The following is a 27,083-nucleotide window of genomic DNA, read 5'->3' on the forward strand; positions in this document are numbered from 1 at the left end:
CGTCCTTCCCAGTTTTCTCCCAGCACCATGAGCTGTGGCTTCTGCTAGTTTCAATGATTTCAGTATTTCAGTAGCTCCTCACCCCACTCAGGGGAGGCAGTTTTGCAGACTGCGGGACACAAATCCACAGTGCTGTTTACGTGTCCTTCAGCAGAAACACTTCCAAGGGTACAAGTTGGCCTCAGAGATTCTGAGACCCATGCAGAGAGAAGCCCAGGGGGAGGGTCACTGGCTTCAGGAAGTGTCAGCACTCTCAGGGTCATGTCCCTGGGGTCATGCCCAACTACAGGAAAAACGAAGTGGGCTCTGAGGCTCCGTGTGCTGACCGTCCAGTACACAGGCCCTGGAAGCCTTGGAAGGATTCTGTCTTAGTCTAACCCAGCACTGGGGAAATCCTCACAGGGTAACAGCAGTGATATGCCTGGGGATCTTTATTCTAAAAGTCTCAAAGCAGTTGATACAGTCTTGTGAGGTGGGAGATGAGAAAGCTTGGGACCACCGAGAGAGGGTGGCAAAAGAAGGAAGACTTTATCACTCCCTCTGTTCAAGTTTTTTTTTTTTTAATTCCAACTGGGGCTCCAAACAGGTCTTTGTTGTTAAAGTTGTATTTCTCTGTGTTAATTTATGATCCTTAACTCAAATCTAGAGTTTCGAGCTCATTTTGATAATTCCTCTTTAGTCTGTGGAGACAGGAGTCTGCCTTCAGCCAGTGGTGAGAGTGGAAGAAATAAAGTCCCTGGTCCAGACTGGGGCAGGCTCTGCTGCTCCACAAACTAGGGGTGCGGTCCCTGAAGAGCCCTTCTGAGGACAGCACAGGAGGGGCCTCCCGCCTGGAGAAAGGGCGGAGGGGGGTGGGGGATTGCTGTGTGAGCAGTGTGGCCTCTGTGGCTTCGCCTTCTCCTCCTGGAAGTGCAACCTGGGGCCCTTCACGTGCGGAGCCAGAGTCCTAGAGTGACCACAACTCTCCCACCCTTTCTGGGTCACCCTCTGGACCCAAGTCCCCATACGCCTCCTCTGCCGTACTATCCAAGCATAAGCACTGTGACTGGGCTCAGGGGTGTACCCTGGGACTTGACATCGGTAGCCTCAGGCTTCCCCTAGTTCTGATGGGACCTGTGAGCCTAGCGGGTCTGAGTTCAGGCCAAGGCTGGGTGGGCTGGGACTCTCACGAAAGGCTCCTGCAGCCAGCTCCTTCCTGATGCACCTGAGATTGTGGTGGGGCAGCCTCCGACCTGGCACCTCCCCTGGGCGTCCCTCTCCACACAGCCCTGCCCAGTTCCCTCCCCCCTCCCGCAACCGCCCAACCACCTCCTCCTGCCTCCTAGTTCTAGAGGAGTGCTCTTTTGATGTCCATTTGCAACTAGCACCCCATGGCCCTGCACGGAGTCAATCCAGCTAATGACCTCAACCTGAAGTGCACAACTTTGAAACTGCTAGATACGTGGGAAATGAACAAAAAAAAAAAAAAAGAGGAGAAACACTTAACAAGAAAAACAGTTACAAAAAAAGTTATATGGGACTGTATTCTCACATCATGGACTCAAAGATGCTGGGTTGTATTTTTGTTTGCAAACAAGTCTTAGATAAGGGAATTGGTGCCAGGAATAGATGTAGAGTCTGACTTTGGAAAAATGAGGGAAAATCTGGGATTGATTAATTGACGGGGATGAGACTGAAAATCGTGATAACAACATAACATTTAAAGATGAAATCCTAGCAGCCTAGAACATGCAGTGGAAATTTTTCTAAGTAGCACCAGAAAAGACCTTTAATCACTACACAAAATGGGTCAGTAGTTCAAGATCTCCCTAAGAAAATAGGAGGCCGAGACCACTTTCATTCAGGTTGCAGCAAACAGGCAAGAAACAGAGCATTTTAATCTTGTGCAAAGTCAGAAAAGAAGAGAAAAAGATGAGATGCTCCTCTACTTCATCCCTAAGGCTAGTTTAATATTGACACCAAATTAGACAAGGATGATAGAAGAAGAGTTACAGGGCAAGCACACCAAGTAACTGAGATGCAAAAACCTACAAAAAATACTGGCAAAGGAAATCCAGCAAAGTATAAACCATGTAATACGCCATCATCAAGGGGGTTTATCGTCAGCATGCAAGCTTGAGTGAACATTAAAGATTTAATAATTTAATTCACCATAAGCATAGATGGAAGAAGAAAAGACATGCTCACCTCAAGAGATGGGGACAAAGCAGTTGATAAAATCCAATCACACTGAGAGATAAGGACTCTGAGCAATCATGGACCAGAAAAGGAGTTCCTTAAGTTGGAAAAATACAACTGGCATGATAGTTCATGGGAAAATGTGGGACATTCTCTTTAAAATTAATTAGCATTAAAATAAGGATGCTTTCCCAATTTGAAGACTGGCGTCTGGCGTCTTAAACATTAGAAAGCAGCCATCTAAGGTTCATCCATTGGTCTCAACCCACCTGGATCAAAGGAGAATGAAGAACACCAAGGACACGAGGTGATTACGAGCCCAAGAGACAGAAAGGGCCACGTGAATCAGCTACTACATCATCCTGAGACCAGAAGAACTAGATGGTGCCCGGCTACTACCAATGACTGCCCTGACAGGGAACACAACAGAGAAACCCTAAGGGAGCAGGAGAACAGTGGGATGCAGACCCCAAATTCTCATAAATTCATACTTAATGGTCTTACTGAGACTGGAAGGATCCCGGTGGTCATGGCCCCCAGACCTTCCGTTGCCCCAGGAAAGGAACCATTCCCGAAGCCAACTCTTCAGACATGGATTGGACTGGACAATGGGTTGGAGAGGGATGCTGGTGAGGAGTGAGCTTCTTGGATCAGGTGGACACTTGAGACTATGTTGGCATCTCCTGCCTGGAAGGGAGATGAGAGGGTGGAGGGGGTTTAGAAGCTGGCGAAAAGGACACGAAAAGAGAGAGTGGAGGGAGAGAGCAGGCTGCCTCATTAGGGGGAGAGTAATTGGGAGTGTGTAGCAAGGTGTATACGCGTTTTTGTGTGAGAGACTGACTTGATTTGAAAACTTCCACTTAAAGCACACAAAAAAATATTAAAAAAATAAGGATGCTTTCTATCATTATTTATATTAAATATTTAACACTGGAGGCCCAAGCTAGAACAAAATGACAACAAAAAGAAGGAAAAGCTGCAACTGCTATTACTCATAGATTACAGAAATGCCTCCACAGAAAAATTTACAAACCATTGAAATTAATGCTAGTCAATCATAAATATAAACTAAAAAATAAACTGCATTTCTATGCATCAGCATCAAGCCGACTCTGTTGTAGCTCTTAGTGAAAGCAGAGGACACTGACAAGGAAATAGCAGGATTCAGGTGGGCTAGACAAGCAGGGGAGAACGCTATTTTACACCAGGCTTCATGTATAGCCATGGGTATGTGTTAGTCATCTAGTGCTGCCATAAGAAAAAAATAACACAATTGGGTGGCTTTAAAGAACAGATATTTATTTTCTCACAGTTCGGGAGGCTAGAAGTAGGAATTCAGGGCATGGCTCGTGTCTACTTCAGCTTCTAGCAGCTTCCAGCCACCCTTTGCGTTCCTGGCCTTGTAGATTATCTTCCCCTTTGTCTGTCTCCCTCTTCCCCTGTTTGTGTCTGTGTCTATTCTGTTCTTTTTGTAACTCAGAAGGGATTAGGTTTAGGACTCACCCTACACTGGTATGGCCTCATTAAAATAATTTTAAAAATCCCCTATTTCCAAATCAGGTCACATTTATAGGTACAGTAGTTAGGATTTCAACGTACCTTTGGGGTTACACAATTCAGTCCATATAGTACCCTCACAAGATATTCTAGGCTGAGAGTACAAATATGAGCAGCTGAGAGTTCTATTTTTTGTCTATATTAGTTGGCTATCACTTGTCTGAGTCCACCCATATAAACTTTGGAGCAACTTATTATGAAGGACCAGGCCAACCTTTATTAGCCATGTCCATTATGTGGAAAAACGCACACATTCCCATCACTGAAGCCCTGAGAAATTCATCGATAAGGGTGGAATGGGGTTGGGACCAAGAATTGTTTCATGGCGTTGGTAACATGGCATAGCTGTCAGACATCTACGTGGAGATGTCAGGTAATAATACTGACAGCTAACACTTACTGGTGCCAGGACTCTTGTGAGGGCTTCTCCTCTCTTAAGATACTTGCTCTGCATGATACCCATGTGAGGAATGTATCATTATAAGGCACATTTTACAGATGAAGAACTCGGTACAGAGAGTTACGCTGACATTTGAATAGAAGTCATGAACCAGGAGGAGTTGAAATGGATGGAGGTGTAAACATCACATCCTCAGCTACAGACAGCCACCGACTCCCTGAGGCATCCTAGAGAGAGGGTGTCAATAGAGAGAGAGGACTAAGCACTGAGCCTGAGGGCACTCTGACATCTAGAAGCCGGACAGATGAACGGCAGCCAACAAAGCTCTCTGAAGTCCAGTGTGGTTCCTGGAGCATGGTCTGTCCTTTCTCTGGACTGCATTTTACCAGTCCCCCTCCCACCCGCACTGGGTGTCCCCTTCACAATGGCAGGGACAATGTGTACTTTCACCACTGCGTCCACATGATGTAGACTATTCCTGGCACGTGGAATCTTTATCTGAAATTCCACAGCACATCTCTAGAGGCTCATGTTCTCATAGCTTCTGTCGCCTCTGCAGCCCCTGCTTCTGTCTGTCCGTCTGCTGGGCTGCACCACACGGAACCAGTTATGAAATTCAAGCCCATCTTACACTCGCCAAGGTCCTACTCACACAAAATTTGTATTAGCTTAAAAGAAAAGGTGTGTAGATAAGATACACAAGGGATTTAATTGCAGAAAACAAACCTTAAAATGAAATGGCTGGGAATGGTGGCCTCCCTTTGTAAAAAGGCGTCTCTGTACCGACTACGGGAAAATGCAGTTAAGATATGGGTCATGGGAAAAGGAGCGTTTGTAGCAATCTGGTAATCACTCAGACCACCTGTAAAAATGTTTTCATCCTTTTTCTCATACTTTACACAAAACAAAATTCCAGATGGATCGAATATTTAAAATTAAAATATGCAACCATAAAAATTTTAGAAGTTTTTATTTTCTTTTTATTGATAAAAGAGAAAGACTTTTTAAAAATCCCAAAATATGAAGGCTAAAACTGTTAAGATCTATAGATCTTTGGCATATCAAAAAGTATATGAAGGGAGTAAAAATACAGGCAAAGAGCTGAAAAAAAGCTTGCAGGCTAAGGATTTGAATAGAGATTTCTCGAAATCAGATGTAGAAACTGTCAACAAGCACAGGAAAAGAAGAGTAACCTCATTAGTCATCAGGGAAATGCAAATCTAAACTAAAGTGCACTATTATTTCAAAACCACTAAGATGGCTAAACTCAACAGGATGGACAAGCGTCGGCAACGATGTGGAGAAGCTGGAATACCGCTGGTGGAAATGTAAAATGATCCAATTGTTTTGGAAAATGGTTTGGCAATTCTGCAGAAAGTTAAACAGAGAATTCCCATACAACACTGCAATTGCACTCCTAGGTCTGCACCCGGAGAATCAAAAGCATGTTCACATACAAACTCACACAGAGGATTCCTAGTAGTGTTATTCGTAACAGCCAAAATGTGGAGAGAACCCACATGTCATGACCTGATAGACAGGATGTGGTATATTCATAGACTGGAATATTACTCAACCACAAAAAGGCACCAAGTACTGATACATGCCACAACATGGATGAACCTTGAGAACATTACGCTAAATGAAAGAAGCCAAACACAAATGACCGCATCGTGTATGATTCCATTTACATGAAATGTCCAGAACAGACAAACCAACACAGACAGAAGTAGATTAGTGGTTGCTACGGCTTGGAGGAAAGGAGTAATGAGGATGACTGTTAATACGCCTTTATTAACAAGGGCCTTTATTTACGGGGCACTGAAAATATTCTGAAGCTAGACAGTGGTGACTGTTGTGCCAAGTCTGCCCATATACTAAAAGCCACGGTATTGTGCATATTTTCAAAGGCAGCGTTACGGCAGGTGAATTGTATCTCAATAGAAGTATTTGTGATTCCTAAAAGACTAACTTTTCAATTAACATATAGAACCTATAAATCAGTAGGGAAAAAACAATCCAATTTTAAAATGTCTCCCTCCAAAGCAAAGGGAAGGGGGTACATTCCATCCACACAGCTTATTTTTTTATCTCTTCATTATTCAAGTTCTATTCTCATCTTATGTAACTCTAAATTATACAAATAATTGTCTCCATTTTCCTTATCCCTGTTTTCACTATTTAACTAAATAAAGACAGCAACACAGTGTTTTTTATAAAAACCCACCCACATTCACTCAAATCATTTTTTAGCACTTCTTAGGTGCCAGGTACCAGGATTCTCTGACAAACACAACAGACAAGTTCCTGCCTGCATGGGCCTTCTATTTTTGTGAAGCAGGCAGATGACAAATCAGCCAACCAGCTCTTAATGTAACCTAACATTAAGGAGGGAAACATGTAATTTTGGAGCTATCTCAAGCTGTTGTCTCTCTCACAAAGATTTCTCCGAATCTAGTGAAAAGTAAACACCTCGAAGGAACTCTGTGGGGCCAATAAATGTGAAAAAGCCATTACATTTCAGTTTTGTTTTGTTACTTTCACCTGGTACCCTGTCATTATTTTTTAATAACATGATTATGGAGCTGACATCAAACTCTCACCACTCGGCTGAAAGAAAAAGCCAAACCCGTAGCCATCTAGTCAATTCTGACTCAGAGACCGTATAGGACAGAGTAGAACTGCCCCATAGGGTTTCCAGGGAGCAGCTGGTGTTAGGACACAATTCCCTCTTATAAGAATCTGAAAGCTGTTCACTGTGGATGTGGGAGGGACTCAGTAACACTTGCAGAGATTTCCACGTGGGTGGGGTGCTCTAGTGTGAGCATCGGGGGAATGGACCCCATGTGCACTTTGCAGCCTTCTGCAGATTATGACACAACAAACATTCACTCTTCATCGTCCTACATCTTGGAAGAGAACAGAGGGAATTGTTAGACAGGACCCTTCAAAAATGCAGGGCAAGAAATTTTATTGCAACATTAAATGGAAAATAAAATCTTCCTACGTTTTTCCTCCTTCCCTACCTCATTTCAAGGAGATAGCTGGACTCACAGTGTTGAAGCCCTGAAACTTCAAGACTCTGAAGAGTCTGTGGTAAAAGCCTCAGCTCACTGAGGTGATCACACTGAGTGAACTGGAGCCCAGGGGAAGAGTGACAGTCAGATAGTAGGGTCCTAGACATTGGGAAGGGGTAGGACCTCCTTCTTGATAGTGCCCTGGAGGGGGTTACAGCACCTCAAAGGCTGATGCAGTCACATAAGTAGACAAACCCTATTATGCTGTTGACAGCCCCACCAAGGTTCTCATGATCCAGCTGAGAATGGAAACAGCAGAACGAATGCTTCTAGAGAGATCACCCACATACGCTGAGGCAATGGGTGTCTTCAAGGTCTTCTCCAAGCACTGGTCCTTCATTAGACCCTGGGAATTATTGCATATCTGGAGGAGGGAGTACCCTAAAAGTAAGTGAGGTTAAAAACTCCCCTCAATTTTGTAAGCAGGTAGTTCTGAGCCTCAATTCATTTTATTTTATAAAAAATCATGCTTTTATTCATACATGATTTTGTGCAGACTCGCACATAAAATTCGTATTACTCATTCATGCATTAAGTCAACAAAGATTTCCTGTATAAACAGCTACATGTCAGACCCTAGGCCAGATGCTCTTAGTGATGAAATGACTTACAGAAGCTGCCTCACTGCCTGGTGAGAGAAACGGCCAAGTTAACAGGTGTATCAGTCACGTATTGCTGTGTAACAAATGACTCCAAAAGGTAGTGTCTTAAAAAAACAACCATTTACTAAGCTCACAATTTTTCAGGTTGTCAATTTGGGGTTCTTCTGATCTGGGCCAGCCACAGCGGCTCACAGCAGGGCTTACTCATGTGTCTACAATTTGATTCCAGGTCACCTGCGAGCCAGTTTCATAAAATCAACTCAGGGAAACCGCTGGATCCTCTTTCCAATGGTCCCTCATCATTCAGCAGGCTGGCCTGGGGTCACTCCCACAGGTTCTCAGGGTTTAAGAGCAACAAAAGGGCAAGACTCAATGTAAAATCTTTTCAATTCTCTCCTTGTATCATCTCTGCTACTATTTCAATGGCTGAAGCAACCGTAAGGTCGGCCTTCAACAGGTAGAAGAAGACTCCTACTGCTAATGAAAGGTGCTCTGGAGTCTCATAGAAGGCGTGGGCACAGAGAGAGGAAGAATGTGTAGTAAATGCAATTGTGTTTTATGCTGCAGTAAAGGGTTTCCTGGGTACAATGGAGTACAGAGCAAGAAGTGGACTCATCTACCAGGAGAAGATTCAGGCAAGACTACAACCAGGAAGTGATGCCTGAACCAAGTTGGGAATATGACTGAATAGTTAAGGGGTGAAAAAAGGCCAAGCATCCAGGAAGCCCCAGGTATTTTCCAGAGGCTTCAGTAAAAGGGGAGGGATGGCTTGATGAGAAAAGTCTGAGGAAACAGGCTGAAAACACTGGGGCATTTGTTACATTTGTGAACAGGCACAGATTATCTTTTGTTCTATTGTTTCCCTACCATTCCTGCCTCTTCTGTCCTTTGGGGTCACACAAAACAAGCCCCTACCATCCCCATGTGGAAACTTTTATTTTCCTTGGAGAAGACTCCTCCTTCCTCATCACCACCCCAACCTTCTTAATTTCCTCCTCAAATGGTCTCCCCATTTGCTGGTTTCTCTTCTAAATGGCCTCCTAAACAAAAGCAGTTCCCCAAGTCAACTCCCAAACTTCCCATTCTGACTGACCACAAAACTCCTGAGTCTTAGGGCTTCTTGGTGAAGTCATGAGCCTAATCTTTCCAATGGGGACAGTTTTCTTCACCTTCACGCTTCACCAGGGAGAGTAGGCCAGCAGACGGGAAGGGAGAGAACATCTCCTAGTCAGAGAGCAGAGCCTGTGTGAAGACTCAGAGGCTAAGGAGACCTAAGAGTGGCTCAGAGTGGACATTTCATGAACAGAGCTGGAGAGACATGATTCCAACAGAGTCAAATGAGAGCACTGGGAGAAAGCAGCTGCCCATGATACTGTTATCATTCCCTGTGCTCTCTTTACCCACCAGGGGATAGTAACCCCTTACACGGCACGGAAAAGTTGCAATTCATTTTTAGTATCTAATCTCCTTCTTCCTACATTGGCACTAGCACTTCTCAAGTGCCTACCTGACAGTTTCATGTTTTTCTGGTTGCCCTGTTTAGCTTCAAACTGGGCCCATGGAACTCAGCACTGTCAGCAATGATGTCACACAGGATTACGGAAGCCTTGGTGCTAACTCAGATCTCAGCTGCTTTTTGAAAAGGGTGCCGATCTCAGGTCTTGTGGGAGAGAAACCTTAGCTACTGAATCAAGGAAATTCAGGAGCAAGCCAGAGTCCCCAGGTTATCAAAGGGTCCTGCTGGGAGAAGGGATAAATGTCCTTCAGAGACCATTATGTTTGGACATCTTCACCCAGGCAGGATGAAACAGTGATACACGAGGAAAAGGCCTTTCTCTAAGACTGTAGATAAAGATGAGGAAAAATCGACCCAGATTGATGAGTGCTACAGAACAAAAGGTCTGACTTCCACCAGAAAAGAGAGCCATGGTAGGACAAGATGAAGGATTTGGGATGAATGGATAAGGTCATAAGGAAGATTCTCCTGAGAAAGCACTTTCTGTCATTTAGTAGATAATTAACCAAAGTTTATTTTGTCAATAAGAAATGTAGGAATAAATGACGGATGAAACGAAAGAATTCAATTGTAAGTTTGAGAGCTTTCCAGAATAGCTGCAGACAAGGCACTCTTTTGTTCTGGATCTGAACATGATGGAAGGGAAGGAAGCCAGTGGGCAACTGGGGCAGAGAGTATAGGATGGTGGAAAGGGTGGGTAAGAAGAAGCGTACTTCATTATTATATTTTCTACTGAGATGGAATTAATATACCATGTGAAGAACTAAGGAAATTATTCAGGAGGTTCTGGGAGTAGTAGGTTGAACAGCCCAGAACCCATATCATTGAGGGCAGAAGAAGGGCTGTAGACTCCTCCCTAGATCCAGGAACTCCCCTTCCCCTCCTGTGTCTCCTGCCCACCTCCCTCAAGAGCCTAACAACCCCTAAGCACAAACATGGCTACAGGATAGAATTTTTTATTTTCCTACTTTTCTCAACCTGAGCTTCATCTAGGATCAGTCATGTATCACTCTTTCCAGGCCAGTTTTGTTGCCCTCCCCACTACTATTACCTCTGCTGTCCTCCTCCACCCAGTGCTGCCCTCCACTGACCCTGCTTCCTGCTGCTTCCTGCTTTTCTGACTGGCCTCTAATACCCTTTGAGAGATCCCCCACCCCATCTTCTGTCTGTCACTGGAGCTTACATTCCCCTCCCAAACTCCTTCTCTTTCTTCCTTAACTCGCCAATCATTCCCTCATACTCAGAAAAATACTGACCCTTATGCTGACATATTCAAGCCCTGCCCCCCGCCCCCCCCCACCCACAGGAGGCATGGTTGTGATTTGGCTGCCCTCAGTCTAACCAACACTGAGTTCCTGGTCAGCATCCTGGAGTCCTGGCAAGAAGAGCCAGGTACCTCCAGGAGCATATGGAGGAGGAGACAGGGGCTGAAGAGGCTACCACACCTACTGGTGCTGCTACACATGTGGGAGACCTGGCTGCAGAGGGTGCAGGCATGGCCTCAAAGTCAAAGGAGAAAGCACATGAAGACATGCTAGGACTCTCAGACTGAGAGAAGCAGGATGTGTGGACTGCAAAATATGCACCCTTCAGGGAAGAACTTCATTCAGGCTTCTTAAACCCACCTCACCTGGAAGATCCATCCTTTTAGCCTTGTGCCCCTTCCACGCCCCCTCTAGTACATGGAGAGATCCAGCCCCAGAGCACCAGGGTGGAAGAAGCCCCAGGATAGCTGTCCGAAGACATGAGGTCCACTCAAAAGCCAAGGAGAGAAGAGGACAAGACTCACCTGCAGATAAGGTCTCGGGGCCCTGAGAATGAGCACAATGTTTGTAAGGAAAGAGAAATGGGATTTCAGTGGGACATGGAAGTCTGAGAAAGAGCCTCTGCAAAGGTAGCTCTAAGGGAGGTGTGATTGTGAAGGTGGGCTGGTCACTGAGTTCTTTGTAGTACAAGGTACCAGACAGAACCCAGACTCTGGGGGGAACCTGCCTGCCGGTGAGCAGTGGGCATAAAACCCTAAACCAATGAGAATCGAATCCCTTCCCAGCAGCTTCTGCACAGATCAGTGATGTTTGCTTGGTCTTTCTCTTTTCTGTGGTCTAACCTGATCTGTCCTGAGATCAGAGAGTTGGAATAGAAAAGCCTGACTGAAACGAAATGAGCAAAGAGAAGACAAGGCCTCCTAAATCTGGTGAAGACAGAACACAGATAACCAAAGGTGAGGATGGGAAGAAAGAGATTGAGTTCCAAGTCCCATCCACAGTATCCCAGGGCCTGGGAATCCCTGGAAGTGCCAGAGGTGTGTACTCACTGGGAGATGTGACCCCAAGTGTCAGAGGAAGCCCTACGGAGCAAGGAAGGGAGGGCAGGGTCTCTAGGATGGGCACTTCCATACAGGCTGCCCATGTGAATTTCTCAGAGTGACCGTGACAGATCCTGAGAGGGACAGTTTGAGGCAAAGGAAAGTAAGTTTTCTGAAGAGGGGTGAATTCCACAGTCTCCTGATAATGAAACAGAAATCCTGTCCTGCTCAGAGGTACTGAGTAGGAGGGATTGTGAATTCCCATCCTGCACAGAGGCTGGCTGGGAAGTTTGACTGTCTAAAGACAATGTGGCCAAAGTCTTTTTTATCTTTCAAAGATATATCTTCAACTTCCTGCAAATTCAATCCTGGAAAAAAGCCTAGAATATACAAGTGTGGGTTTTTCAGGAGAGCAACAAGGGGAGAAGGTGATAGTGGCATATCAGAGAAGGAGAACAACAGTCTAATAGTCCCTGTGTTACTTAATGAATCACACATGGTGTCCAGCATTCTTCCTTATCTGTAGACATGTAAATGCAGTAGATGTTTTAGCAATAACTGAATTAATCCTCACAGAATTCGTTTTGGCCATTTCCAGGTACAGAGACCAGAAGAAGTCATTAGTTACAAGAGCAAGCAATAATTCGCTGGTCTGAATTTTGTTCAATTTCTGTGTTTGCCCTTCATAGATGGATAAAAGTCTCTGAATCTGGCATTGAAGACAGTGTTTTCTCTATTGTTATGGATTGAATAGTGTCCCCCAAAATGTGTGCCCACCTGGCCAGACCATGATTCCCAGTATTGTGTGGTTGTCCTGCATTTTGTGATCTGATGTAATTACTTATGTGTTGTAAATTCTAACCTCTGTGATGTTAATAAGGCGGGATTAGAGACAGTTAGGTTAATGAGGGAGGACACAATCTACAGGATTAGGGTGAGTCTTGAGTCAGTCTCTTTTGAGATACAAAGAGAAGAGTGAGCGGAAATGAGAGGGACCTCATACCACCAAGGAAGAAGTGTCTGGAGTGGAGCACGTCTTTTTGACCCAGTGTCCACACGCTGAGAATTTCCTAGGCCAGGGGAAGATAGATGACAAGGACCTTCCCCCAGAGCCACAAAGAGAGAAAGCTTTCTCCTAGACCTGGTGCCCTGACTTCAAACTTGTTGCTTCTTAAACTGTGAGAGAATAAGTTTCTGTTTGTTAAAGCCATCCACTTGTGGTATCTCTGCTATAGCCACACTAAAAAAAAATAGCCACACTAAAAAAAAAACTAGATAACTAAAAAACACATATATAAAATAGTAAAAAAAAAAAAAAAGTTTCAAATACACACACATACACGTATGATGTTATTAAACTTTAAAAGCTTTTACATTCTTATAACACATTTAACAATAGAGATTTGTATATAGAAGTTTTAATAAGAGCCATCCCCACATAAGTATATTGTACCTGCTCCCCTGAAGTGTCCAGTGTCCAAAGATACATATGTACCCTTTTACACACTTCTTTTTGCCGGGACACATGTAAGTACATTCATTTGTTTTTATGGAAATTAGGTCACACTCTACCCATGTTTTTCTCTAAATCACTCTTCACTTGGTCAATATCATGAGTCAGAATCAGGCCAGGGGCTGACTGCAGAACAGATGATCAGTTGCTCATATTCACGTTCAAGTTGAAGCTGAAGAAAATTAAAACAAGTCCATGAGTCAAAGTATGCCCTTGAGTATATCAAACCTGAATTTAGAGACCATCTCAAGAATAGATTTGATGCACTGCACACTAATGATCGAAGACCAGATTAGTTGTGGGATGATAGCAAGGACATCATATATGAAAAAAACAGTCATTAGAAAGACAGGAAAGAAAGCAAACACCAAAGAGGATGTCACAAGAGACTCTAAATCTTGCTCTTGAATGTACAGTAGCTAAAGAGAATGGAAGGAAAAATAAAGTAAAAGAGCTCAATAGAATACCTGAAAGGGAAGCTGGAGAAAACAAAGTATGATAATATAATGTGAACAGATCTGGAGTTAGAAAACCAAAAGGGAAGAAAACACCTGGCATTTCTCAAGCTAAAAGAACTGAAGGAAATATTCAAGCCTCTAGGTGCAATACTGAAGGATTCTATGGGCAAAATATCGAACAACAGAGGAAACATCAAAAGTAGATGGAAGGAATACACAGACTCAATACACCAAAAACAATTGGTCGACGTTCAACCATTTCAGGAGGTAGCATAGGATCAAGAGCTGATGGTACTGAAGGAAGAACTCCAAGCTGCACTGAAGGCATTGGCAAAAAACATGGCTCCAGGAATTGATGGCGTACCAAATGAGATGTTTCAACACACGGACGCAGTGCTGGAGGTGCTCACTTGTCTATTCCAATATATTTGGAAGACAGCTACCTGACCAAATGACTGAAAGAGATCTATATGTGTGCCCATTCCAAAGAGAGGCGGTCCAACACAATGCGGAAATTATCGAGCAATGTCATTAACATTACATGCAAGAAAAATTTTGCTGAATATAATTTAAAAACAGTTGCAGCAGTACACAGACGGGAACTACCAAAAATTCAAGCTGGATTCAGAGGAAGACATGGAACGTGGGATATCATTTCTGATGTCTGATGGATCTTGGCTGAAAGTAGAGACTATCACTAAGATGTTTACCTATTTTTGTTTACTATACAAGCACACTCAACTGTGTGGCTCATGACAAATTGAATAGCTTACCAAAGAATGGGAATTCCAGAACACTTAACTGTAGTCATGCGGAATATCTACGTAGACCAAGAGGCAGTCATTTGAGTAGGGCAAGGGGATACCGTGTGGTTTAAAATCAGAAAGTTGTGTGTCATGGCGGTATCCTTTCACCATACTTACTCAATCTGTATGCTGAGCAAATAATCTGAGAAGCTGGTCTGTAAGAAGAAGAACATGGCATTAGTTTTGGAGAAAGATTCACTAACAACCTATGATATGGAGCTGATACGACCTTGCTTGCTGAAAGTAAAGAGGACTTGAAGCAGTTACTGATGAAGAGCAACCACTACAGCCTTCAGTATGGATTACACCTCAACATAAAGAAAACAAAAATTCTCACAACTGGACCAGTAAGCAACACCATGATAAACAGAGAAAATACTGAAGTCATCAAGCATTTCATTTAACTTGAATCCATAATCAATGCCCACAGAAGCAGCAGTCAAGAATTCAAACAATGTATTGCATTGGGCAAATCTATTGCAAAAGACCTCCTTAAAGTGTTGTGAAGGAAAGATGTCACTTTGAGGACTAAGGTGTGCCTGAGCAAAGCCATGATATTTTCTATCACCTCACATGCTTGAGCAAGTTAGACAATGAATACGGAAAACCAAAGAACTGATTCATTTAAAATATGGTGTTGGCAAAGAATACTGAATATACCATGGACTGCCAGAAGAATAAACAAATCCATCTGGGAAGAAGTACACCAAGAATGCACCTTAGAAGCAAGGATGGCGAGACTTCGTCTCACGTGCCTTGGACATATTTTCAGGAGGGACCTGTCCCAGGAGAGGCTCATCATGCTTGGAAAAGCTGAGGGTCAGAAAAAAAGAGGAAGGCGCTCAACAACATGAACTGACACAATGGCTGCAAGAATGGGCTCAAACATGGCAATGATTGTGAGGATGGTTCAGGATCAGGCAGTGTTTCATTCTGTTTTACACAGGATCGATGGCCTCTAAGAGCCACAACTAACATATGTAAGCATATGTGTGTGTGTGTGTGTGTGTGTATACCCATTGCCGTCGAGTCGGTTCCAACTCATAGTGACCCTACAGGACAGAGCAGAACTGGCCCACAGAGTTCCCGAGGAGCGCCTGGTGGATTCAAAATGCTAACCTTTTGGTTAGCAGCTATAGCTATTAACCATTATGCGACTCGGGCTTCCATAAAAAAAAAAAAAATATATATATATATATATATATATATACACACACATATATATATACACACACTCTTTTTTTTTTTTTTCATATATATGTGTGTATATATATATTCTGTTCACCAGTTTTGCATCTCTAGAGATCCCAGGCTAAGATATTTGGTACCTACAGTGGTTCCAGAGGAACCAAATCTTAAGGATAAGTTTTCTGAATTGATTCTCAAGTCTGGCTAATCTTAAAGGCACTGATGACTGTCTCCAGTAGTAAATAGGCTATTGCTAATCCATGGTGGGAGGTGACAATAGAAATACGCAAAATACTACTACAACTGGATCAAATATTTGTGAGAGACAAGGCTCTGCCTGATTACATATTTGATACTTTTCTATAATTTTGTCAGAATAAGAATAATAAGGAAGCTGCTTGGTTGGTCCTGCTTTTGCTAGCCACACTGGTGAATGAAAGAAAAGGACTCAAAGCTCAAGCACCACATACAAGACCTGAAAGCTGCCACTTGTGCCCAGAAAGAAAACCGTATTTCTTATACTAACAAGGCTAATGCTGCCAAAAATAAACTCAGATTCTTATCATAAGAGTGACTGAATTAAAGCGCCAGTTGAATATCCAACCTCAAATGGTTTCTGAAGTTAAAGTAAGGGCACTGATTGGGAAGAAATGGGATCCTGAAACTTGGGATGAGGACATATGGGCAGATAGTCAGGAAGCGGGGGACAATGAACCTCCAATTTCTGTTGAATCGCTCTTCCTAACAGAACCAGACCTCTTACTCCCATCTGAAGAGATTCTCTAACTTTGCCTGCTAAGGCACCCTTCCCAGTAAAACAATTATCCCTTCCACCTCCATCTGATGAGATTACCCCAGCTGTGCCTGAAGTGTCTTGTTTGAGTTGTCTCCTGGGGTGGTGTCTGGGGCATTGCCTGGGGCATCACCTTAGGCAGATGCCTTATAAGACACGGCTGAACATCCCACTGCCACTGCCCATTTTTGCTTCTAGACCTATACCTAGGCTTCAGTCCCAACAAGCCCCAAAAGGTGAGCTATGAAGTGTGACCCAGGAAAAGCTATGCTAAACTCCAAAAGAACTGCTTGATTTTTCTAATATATACATACAGAAACCTGGTGAATATGTGTGGGAATGGCTATTATGGGTGTGGGATAACGGTGCAAGCAACATAAAGGTGGATTAGTCTGAGTTTATTGATATAGGCCCAGGAAGCATAGATTCTTCATTCAGTGTTTCAGCTTGAGAGGTTAGAAAAGGATCTCATAGTTTATTTGGTTGGTTTACTGAAGCATGGATTAAGTGGTGGCCTAAAATAAATCAAGTGGAAATGGCAGATCTGCCATTGTATACTGTAGGAGAAGGTATCCAAAGGCTGAGGGAAACTGGCATGCTAGAATGGATTTATTAGGCTGGACCCACAGACCCACACACGGAGTGCCCAGAGGGCTCTCTTTTTACCATAGCAGTAAGGTACAAATTTGGGAAGCAAGCCCCAGCATTATTGAAGACTTCTGTGGTTGCTATTTTATGTAAGTAAGAGTCCACAGTGAGAACTGCCCTAACTGAATGAAGACACCTGACTACAATGCAGTTGACTGGACCCCATGGTGGTAGCAGCCAAATGGTAGCACTCAATCAACAAAGACAAGGTGGGTGTGGTTACCATAACAGACAGTAGAGTCAAAGCAGTAATCAGAATAGTCTGCTCGCATGGATTTATGGCATTGGCTACTTAGTCATAGTGTCCCTGGGAATGAAAGAGCTGGGAAATGTACATCTCCTGGTACCTAGCGTCTTAGATATCCAGTGCTCCTGTAACAGAAATACCACAAACGGATGACTTTAACAAAGAAAATTATTCCCTCACAGTCTAGAAGGCTATAAGTCCAAATTCAGGGTGCCAACTCCAGGGGAAGGCTTTTTCTCTCTGTCACTCCTAGGGGAAGGTCTTTGTCACCAATCTTCCCCTGGACAAGAAGGTTCTCAGCACAGGGATCCTAGGTCCAAAGGATGCACTGCTCCTGACACTTCTTTCTTGGTGCTACTGAGGTCCCCCTGTCTCTCTGCTCTTTTCTCTTTTATATCTCAAAAGAGATTGACTTAAAACACAACTTAATCTTGTAGACTGAGCCCTGCCTCCTTAACATAACTGCTTCAAATCCTCGATCATTAACATCATGGAGGTAGGATTTACAATGCATTGGAAAATCACATCAGCTGACAAAATGGTGGATAATCGCACAATACTGAGAAGCATGGCCTAGTCAAGCTGATATATACATTTTGGGAAGACAGAGTTTAATCCGTAACACCTAGTATGCAGCTATCAACCTGTTAATGCCTTTTTCTCCATACCTGTTTCAAAGTATCACCCGAAACAGTGTGCCTTCTCTCTGACCTAAGTATATAAGGACCAAATAATGTACAGGAATCTCTGTTACATTTTCTCCATCTTACCATTATTTGGCCTCATACGCAGACCCAGTCACTTAATTGCGCAGCAGAATGAAGAGATTAAAGCCCCAACATTTTTGCCAGTGGACCAGGAAGGTAGCTGCTCAGACATCAGAGAGCCTCAGAGAGACAGAGACCAGGCGGCTCAAGAGAGGGATACCATAAAGTTGTTTTTCATACCCCTCCCCACTCCCACAGTTGCATATGCTTTGCTCTGACCCTAAGAAGTAGATCAATCCTTTGAGAACTGCATTATAGGTTAGAACACCAACAAGGTCCCAGACTGAGTGACACTCCCATAGATTACATCCAAATATCATTGCAAAGTCTTCAAAATCTGAACTGACATCTGAGCCACAGCATACAGAAGTTGGGAAAGAACCTGCAGCCTGAACATAACTGGGTCAAGTGATTCCTAAAACAAACAACATCGACATTTTCTGTAAGATTGAAGTAAGACACAGTCTTGGAATCACAGACAAAAACTTTAAAAAGCTACTTTAACCATGCTCAAAGAAGTAACAGGCACAACTTAGAAAAATAGAAAAATACATAGAAACCATTCACAAATGAAAATTTTAGACAGGAAAAACAGAAAAATAGAGATAAAAAATTCACTTGATCAGCTCTACAGCGGAATGCTGTTGACAGACAAAAGGATCAGTGAGATGAAAACAGTTCAATTGAAAATATCCAATCTGAAAACAGAGAACAAATATTGAAAAAAAATGAACAGAGCCTCAAAAAAATTCAAAAATATCTAACATTTATTTATTGGAATTCCATAAGGTGTAGAGAAAATATGTGGTGTAGAAAAAAGTATCTGAAGAAATACTGGCTCAACACTTTCCCAATTTGTTGAAAGACATAAACTTACAGATTCAAGAAGCTATGCAAACTCCAACAAGTTAAATTCACATAATTTTACGCCCAAATGCCTCATTGTCAATTGTGGAATAACAAGGACCAAGAAAATATCTTCAAAGAAGCTAGAGAGAAAACAACTCATCTCACACAGGAGAAACAATTGGAATGACTCTGTATTCATCATCAGAAGCCATGGACGCCAAAAGGCTGTGAAAACAACATTTTTTCAACACTGAAAGAAACATTAACCCAGTGTTCTATAGGCTGTTATTTCCTTCATGAGTAAAGGAAAAATATTGACATTCTCAGGTGAAAGACGCTTAAGAGAATTCATCGCCACCAGACTTGCTCTAAATGAAACACTAAAGGAAGTTCTTCAGGTGGCAGGCTTGGAATTTCAGGAATTATGGCAAGCAACAAAGTGGAAAGTATCTTCGGAAGTTCGCCCTCCACCAAAGATTAGACAGGTCTATAAAACAAACAATAACACACGTGAAGAAAGTGTTTCTTAGTTCAATCATGTGTATGAGACCAGAAGTACAAAACCAGCCCAAAAGCACTGAAAAGAGGGCAGGACGGAACAGGAATCATGGCGGATGGAAACGGGGAACTGGAGCACAGGAGAGGACAATATTGACATATCATGAATATTGCAACCAATGTCACAAAACAATTGTGTATAAATGGTTGAACAAGAAAGTAATTTGCTCTGTAAAGTTTCAAATAAAGCACAATAAAAAATAAAAAAAAGTGGTAGGTATCTCGGTAAACATATTATGCTAACCCTGTTGTCACTGCACAACATGGCGCAGGACTCCCCTCTTTGCAAAGACTTTCTAGCCTATTGGAAAAACTTTGGAATATACTCTTGGTGGCAAATTAGTATTAGAGAATGGGGTTAATTTTGAAAATATGAGATGTCTGTACTCATGCCTGGTGAATAAACTGGATAATAATATTTTCAGAGCGAAATGAGATGTTCTAACAGAAAAATAGGCCTGAATTCCCACCTGGGCCATGAGCCTACTACTCTGAAGGCCTTTCCCAGAGAGGCATTTCAGGCACTTCTAGAGCAGCAGGAGCGCTGGGGAATGCAGGTGTCAACCTCCCCCAGGGCCTTCTCTGAGGGGTAAGTACCTGCTTTAGTACTGAGCTTAGTGGTTCATAAATAGTCATTCTGCATAAGGTCTTCAGGTTCAAGTCTGTAATCCAGCTGGGACTCTGTGTGTGCTGCATCTCTGCATCAAAAGAACATGCTTCTAGAAGCAGAATGCCAGGAGAGAGGCGGTTGGGCAGTTGGCGTTGGGGGGTGCTGCGCAGACAGGGGTGCCCGAGGGAGGCACAATATAGTCATTCTGCAGGAGGTCTAGTCCTTCTGCACAAGAATTAGAATGCTTCTCAATGCACAATAGTTTACATGCCGGACATAAACAAAGTGACTGAAGGACAAAGTTGAATAGTAAACCAAGCCACTCCCTGTCAGTCCTTACCTGAGAGGGTCTTCATCAGGACTTCCGGGGATGGAGAAGGAAACAGTAAACGCTGATTTATTTTACCTCTTCCTTCCTCAAGAAACAGGAACTGGTGTTAAGATGTCAGGTGTCAAGCCCCAAACTCCTCTTCTGGTCTGTATTTAAGCTGTATAATAAAACTGGGAATCAGGCAATCAGCCATGAGCAGACAGACCCAGGAGTATTTCCAGTGCCCCACATCTTTGAGCTCCAGTGAGATCCAGTTCTTAGTCCCTAGATTAGCAGAGGAGCTGAAAGACTGAAATTCCGTGTTTTCAGGCAACTTGGGCTTCAAGCAGGCACTTATTGCTAAAGTCGTATTTCTCTGTGTTAATTTATGATCCTTAACTCAAATCCGGACTTTTAAGCTCATTTTGATAACTCCTCATTAGTCTGCCTAGACAAGAGTCTGCTCACAGTCAGTGAGTACAATGGAGGAAACAAAGTCCCTAGCCCAGAGGAGGGACTGTTCCCCAAATTTGGGGCAATGCCCCTGGGGAGCATCGGCGAGGTGCACTGTGGCCTCTGTGGCTTTGCCTTGTGCTCCTGGAATTGCACCCTGGGGGGGCGTCCATATGCAGACGCAGAGTCCGAGGGTGACCACAACTCCTACCCTTCTGGGTCATCGTCTGGATGCACGTTGCGATATGCTTCCTGCCCCCCTTCCCAGCATAAGTGCTGCGATCACACGTGGCAGAACCAGTTCCCAGGTCCAGACCCTAGGTCTTGCCCTCCTTGGCCTCAGGCTTCCCCTAGTCCTGGGGGAACCCGCAAGCCTGGCGGGTGCGAGGTTAGCACCCGGCTGGGCGGGCTAGGGCCTGTCTCAAAAGGCTCATGGCGCACGCAGGTTCCGCCCCCTTGGAGTCTGCAGGCTTGCAGTGGGCAGCCCGGCATCTCCTGCCTCCCTCGGGCGCCCTCTCTGGGCAGCAGCTCCCCTCCCCCCGCCCCGCCAACCACCCAACAGTCCCACTGCCTGCTTTCTGCTTCTAGAAGCGTGTTCTTTTGATGCACACATGCAGCACACACAGAATCCCAGCTGGATTACAGACTTGAACCTGAAACGCACAACTTTAAAACTACTAGACTGGGGGGGGGGGCGGTATTGGCAGTGAAAAAAGGAAAAATAAAATAAGAAAGAGAACAATTACAAAAAAAGTATTAGAAGACTGTAACCTCACATTATGGACTCAAGAAGGCTGCGGATACACAACTGCGTAGATAGCATACTGTTGTCTCTTTCTTTGCAAATAAGTCTTAGATGAGGGAATTTGGTACCAGGAATAGTTGCAGAGCCTGACTTTGGGGAAATCTGGGATTGATTAATTGGCTTGCATGAGGCTACAAGCCCTGATAATCAATATTTAAAGATGAGATTCGAGCAATCTAGAACATGCATCAGAATTTTTTACAAGTAAATTAGCACCAGAAGAGGCCTTTAACCACTAAATAAAATGAGTCAGTAGTTCAAGATCTCCCTACAAAGAAAATGGCAGACCTAGATCGTTTCCAGTCAGGTTCCAGCAAACATGCAAGAAACAGTCATTTTAATCTAGTACATAGTCTACAGAGATTAGAAAACCATGAGACACTCCCCTAACTTGATCCTTATGGCTAGTTTAAAAATGATAACAAATTAGAGAAAGAAGGTAGAAGAAGAGTTAGAGGACAAGCACACTCAGTAACTGAGATGCAAAACCCTACACAAGATGCCAGCAAAGGAAATCCAGCAAAGGGTAAACCACGTAACATGCCATGATCAAGGCGGTTTATTGTAGGCATACAAATTTGAGTGAACATTAAAGATTTAGTAATTTCATTCACCACATGCATAGGTGAAAGAAGAGAAGACATATGCTCACCTCAAGAGATGGGGGCAAAGCAGGTTGATAAAATCCAATCACACGGAGAGATAAGGACTAGGAGCAAACATGGAACAGAAAAGGAGTTCCCGAACGTGGAAAACTACAACTAACATGATAGTTCATGGTGACGTGTGGGACATTCTCTTTGAAATTAATAAACAATAAAATAAGGATGCTTCTATCATTATTTTTATTAAACATTTAACACTGGAAGTGTAAGCTAATACAAAAAAAGTATAACTGCTATTCATAGATTATAGGACTGTCTCCATTGAAAACCGTAGAAAATATTGGAATTAATAGTAATCATAAATAAAAAATAAATTGAAATTTCAATGCGTCAGCATCAAGCGGACTCTGTCATAGCTCTTAGGTGAAAGCAAAGGACACTGATAGGGAAAGAGCAGGTTCAGGTGGGCTAGACCAAGGAGGGAAGAAAACTGTTCTGCACTGGGCTGAACTTATAAGCACGGGTATGTGTGTTAGTTACCTAGTCCCTCCATAACAAAAAATAACACAACTGGATGGCTTTTAAAGGACAGAAATTTATTTTCTCACAGTTTAGCAGGTAGTAGTTCGAATTCAGGGCATGGCTGTAGTGGGAGGTCCTTCCTTGTCTACCTCAGCTTCTAGTAGATGCCAGCAATCATTTGTGTTCCTGGCCTTCTAGAAGCATCTGTCTTCTTTGTCTGTCTTCCTTTTCACCTGTTTGTGTCTGTGTGTATTCTGCTCCTTTTATAACTAAGAAGAGTTAGGCTTAGGACCCACCCTACATTGGTATGACCTCATTCACATAATAAAAGCAGGCCCCTTATTTCCAAACAAGGTCAGAATTACAGGTACAGGGGTTAGGATTTCCACATACATTTTGGAGGGACACAATTCAATCCCTAACAGTCGACTTACCAGATATTCTGGATTGAGAGTACTCACATGAACAGCTGAGAGTAGTTCCAATTCTTTGCTACATTCAGTGGTTGAAACTTGTCTCAATGGTCACCCATAGGAATGTTGGAGCAATTTATTGTGCAGGACCTGGCCTACCATTCCTAATCATGTCCATTGTGTGGAAAAACACACACTCCCATCACCGAAGCCTTGAGAAATTCATCGATAAGAAAAGAATGGTGGTTGGAACCAAGAATTGTTTCATAGCCTAGATAACATGGTGCAGCTGTTAGATACCCACATGGAGATGTCAGGTAATAAAACTTCACCCCACACGGAGATGTCAAGAATAATACCAACAGCTAATGGTCATTGAGTACCTACACTGGTGCCAGGCACTCCTGTGCTTTCCTTTCATGTTTGCTTTTCATGATGGCCATATGAGGAATGTATCATTATAATGCATAAAGAGGTCAATACAGAGAGTTAGGCTGACATTTGAATATATGAGTCTGGACCCAGGAGGAGTTTGAATGGATGGAGGTATAAACCTCACGTCCTTAGCTACAAATAGACAGCAGTAAACTCACTGAGGCATCCTAGAGGGAGGGTGTCAATAGAGAGAGGAGCAGGCACCAAGGCCAAGGGTACTCGGGTATCTAGAAGCCTGCCAGGTGAACAGCAGCCAACAAGCCTCTCTGAAGTCCAGTGTGGTTCCTGGAGGGTTGTCTGTCCTTGCTCTCAGCTGCATTTCCCCAGTGCTCCTCCCACCTGCACTGGGTTGTCCCCTTCATGACGACAGGGACAGTGTGTACCTTTCACCACTGTATCTGCATAACATAGACTACTTCTGGCCCATGGAATACACTGACTGAATGAAAAATAAACAAACGATAAGTACGTAAAATCCTTCGTAGTTGATACCTTGAAATACATTAAGGGGCTTCATGAGTAAGAGGGAGAAAAATTGATCAGGGCTGCTTCTGAGACCATCCCTTAGGCGTAATGAGTGTTAAACAACACTTAAACAAAGAGATTTAATGGCAGAGATGTATGTTAAAAAGATGTAAGTATAGCTTAAAGATTACTAGAAACATGCACATTATTGCAACTATAGTCAAATCGCTAAAAAACATATACTACATGCACACAGAATATTATAAAGTAATTTAATGCCCTCATTAAAAAAAAACAAAAAAAATTACCATGAAAAGACTAATGTTGAATGAAAATATCAGGGTATAATATCTGTGTTAATATACATAACTGTGTGTGCTAATACACACATAAAACCAGTTGCCACTGAGTCAGTTCTGATTCATGATGACACCAGTGTGCCAGAGTAGAACTGTACTCCATAGGGGTTCCAATGGCTGAGTTTTCGGAAGTAGGCTGCCAGACCTCTCTTTCATAGCAATTCTGGGTGGACCTGAACTCCAACTTTCTGTCAGCAGCTCAAGATATTAACCATTTGCATCAACCAGAGACTCTAATACACATACATGCCAATATAAGCAAGAAAATAGACATATCGGAACGTTAATAATTTATTCTATGCATTACGTATGTTTTCTTGTTTTTTTTTTTTTTTTTGCATACTTTCCCATTGCTTCCAAGTTTTTGAGGAATAGAATGTACTTCTGGAAAAATTCATGAGAGATTTTTAAGTAATGAAATAATTAACAGAAACAGAATGAGTAAATCTGTGGCAAGGCAGCCCATGAACCCAAGATTACAGTAACACTGGTATGAAAAGCAGAATTGTGGAGTCCTGAAGCTCAGTGGTTCCATGCATCCATCAGGAAAGAGGGAAGAGCAAATGAACAAGGAGAAAATACAGTGAGCCAGAGGAGTGGGAGCCCTCTGTTGTGGGCACAGTTTTCTCATGAAACTTTAGATGGACACAGTGGGTGGGATTATCCACTTCCATCATACAAACATTTTTATTACCCTTGATTTTAACAGAACTATGTTATAAAAACAAATAATAAAATAAAGTATAATAAAAGAATAAATCTCATCAGTGGACTACTATCATTTTCCCCAGCCACTGAGGAGGGCAGGAGACACACAAGGGAAAGAAGATGGAGCAGTGTGAAAACTCATGCTAAGTGGGGAGGAGAGTGTTTCTGAGACAGGCCTTAGCTGCTACCACCTAGGGAAGTAGGCAGCCATGCACAACCAACTGGAAGAAATGGTACATTATTTCTGAGACCTACTCCAGCTCATAACAAATTATGGATAACATGGGGAAGAATGAGATTTCCAGGACACTTAACTGTTTTTATGAGAAACCTGTACATAGAACAAGAGGCAGTCATCTAAACAGAACAAGGAATACAGCATGGTTTAAAGTCAAGAAAGGTGTGCATCACCGTTGTATCCTTTCACCATATGTATTCAACCTGTATGCTGAGCAAATAATCTGAGAAGCTGGTCTGAAGAAGAAGGCATCAGAATTGGAGGAAGACTCATTAATAACCTGAGATATGCAGATGATACAATCTTGCTTGCTGAAAGTGAAGAGGCCTTAAAGCATTTACTGCTGAAGATCAAAGACTACAGACTAACAGCCTAACAACTGGACCAATAAGCAACATCATGATAAACGGAGAAAATGTTCACGTCATTAAGGGCTTCATTTTTACTTGGATCCACAATAAACACCCACGGAAGCAGCAGTCAAGAAATCAAACGACACATTGCATTGGGCAAATCTGCTGCCAGAGGCCTCTTAAAGTGTTCAAAAGTACAGATGTCACCTTGAAAACTAATGTGTGCCTGACTCAAGCCACGGTGCTTTCAGTTGCCTCATACGCACACGAAAGGTGGGCAATGAATAAGGAAGACCAAAGAAAAATTGAAGGCATTGAATTACGGTGTTTGCAAAGAATATTGAATATACCACGGACTGCCAAAAGAATGAACAAATCTGTCTTGAAAGAAGTACAGCCAGAATATTCCTTAGAAGCAAGAATGGCGAGGCTTCATCTCACATATTTTGGACATGTTGTCAGGAGAGATCAGTCCCTGGAGAAGCAGGTCATACTTGGTAACAAGTGGCCACAACAATTGGCTCAAACATAACGACGACTGTGAAGGTGACGATAGGTAGTTTAACATACATTTTGACCCATATGAATTAAAATTTAAACAATTATTTCATGCCTTTTTGTAGGGGTTTTAGAATACACAATTAAAATAAATGTAAACAATTAATAGAAAAAATCTCTGAAAATAAAATTTAATTTTTTTACATCACTGCTCCATACCCCAAATCTAAATGGCTTGATATACAGCACTGGTCTTTGTGATTCACAAAAAGCAGGTACCAATTCCTGAACAAGAACTGAAGTGACAGGAGAAACTCCCCATGCTGTTATAGCCCTGAGTATGGGCCCTAATCCAGTGATCTGTCTTCATTAATTCCTTTTCATTTCATCTCTGTGGAAGAGGGGAGGGAGAAGGTGAGAGAGGGTTACATGTGCCTATTCTGTTCTTTAGCATCTAGTTCACTGCCAGGAACAAGTATTCGTAAGAGTCTAAAAAACGTTAAAGTACAAATAAGGAGGAAAACCTCCTAGTATATATATGTATTAGGTGGCACAAAGAGTTAAGTGCTCAGCTACTAACTGAAAGGTTGGCAGTTTAAATACACTCAGAGTTGCCTTGGAAGAAAGGCCTGGCAATCTACCTCCAAATAGTCACAGCTATTGAAAACCGTATGGAGGGCAGTCCTACTCTGAAAACTCACGGGGTCGTCATGCGTGAAAATCTCCTCAACGGCAACTGGATTGGTAATCTATATATGGCATAAATGTTGGGAAAATTAGTTTCTGAACATATACACGGCATACAGAATACACTGCACATTAGTATTATGTGCCAAAACCCACTGTC

The 27,083-nt window shown here is 42.9% G+C and overlaps 1 long non-coding RNA gene across 1 annotated transcript; it reads right to left on the bottom strand.

Moving 5' to 3' along the window:
• Positions 1-8,950: 8,950 nt before the first annotated feature.
• LOC135229183 (uncharacterized) lies at positions 8,951-26,889 on the bottom strand. Its single transcript, XR_010319959.1, has 2 exons — positions 20,413-26,889; positions 8,951-13,320 (listed from the first exon to the last, which is right to left on the bottom strand). It is a non-coding gene; the product is annotated as an uncharacterized LOC135229183 (long non-coding RNA).
• Positions 26,890-27,083: the final 194 nt, after the last annotated feature.

Source organism: Loxodonta africana, unplaced genomic scaffold, assembly GCF_030014295.1.
Source record: "Loxodonta africana isolate mLoxAfr1 unplaced genomic scaffold, mLoxAfr1.hap2 scaffold_124, whole genome shotgun sequence".
Classification (NCBI taxonomy): Eukaryota; Metazoa; Chordata; class Mammalia; order Proboscidea; family Elephantidae; genus Loxodonta; species Loxodonta africana.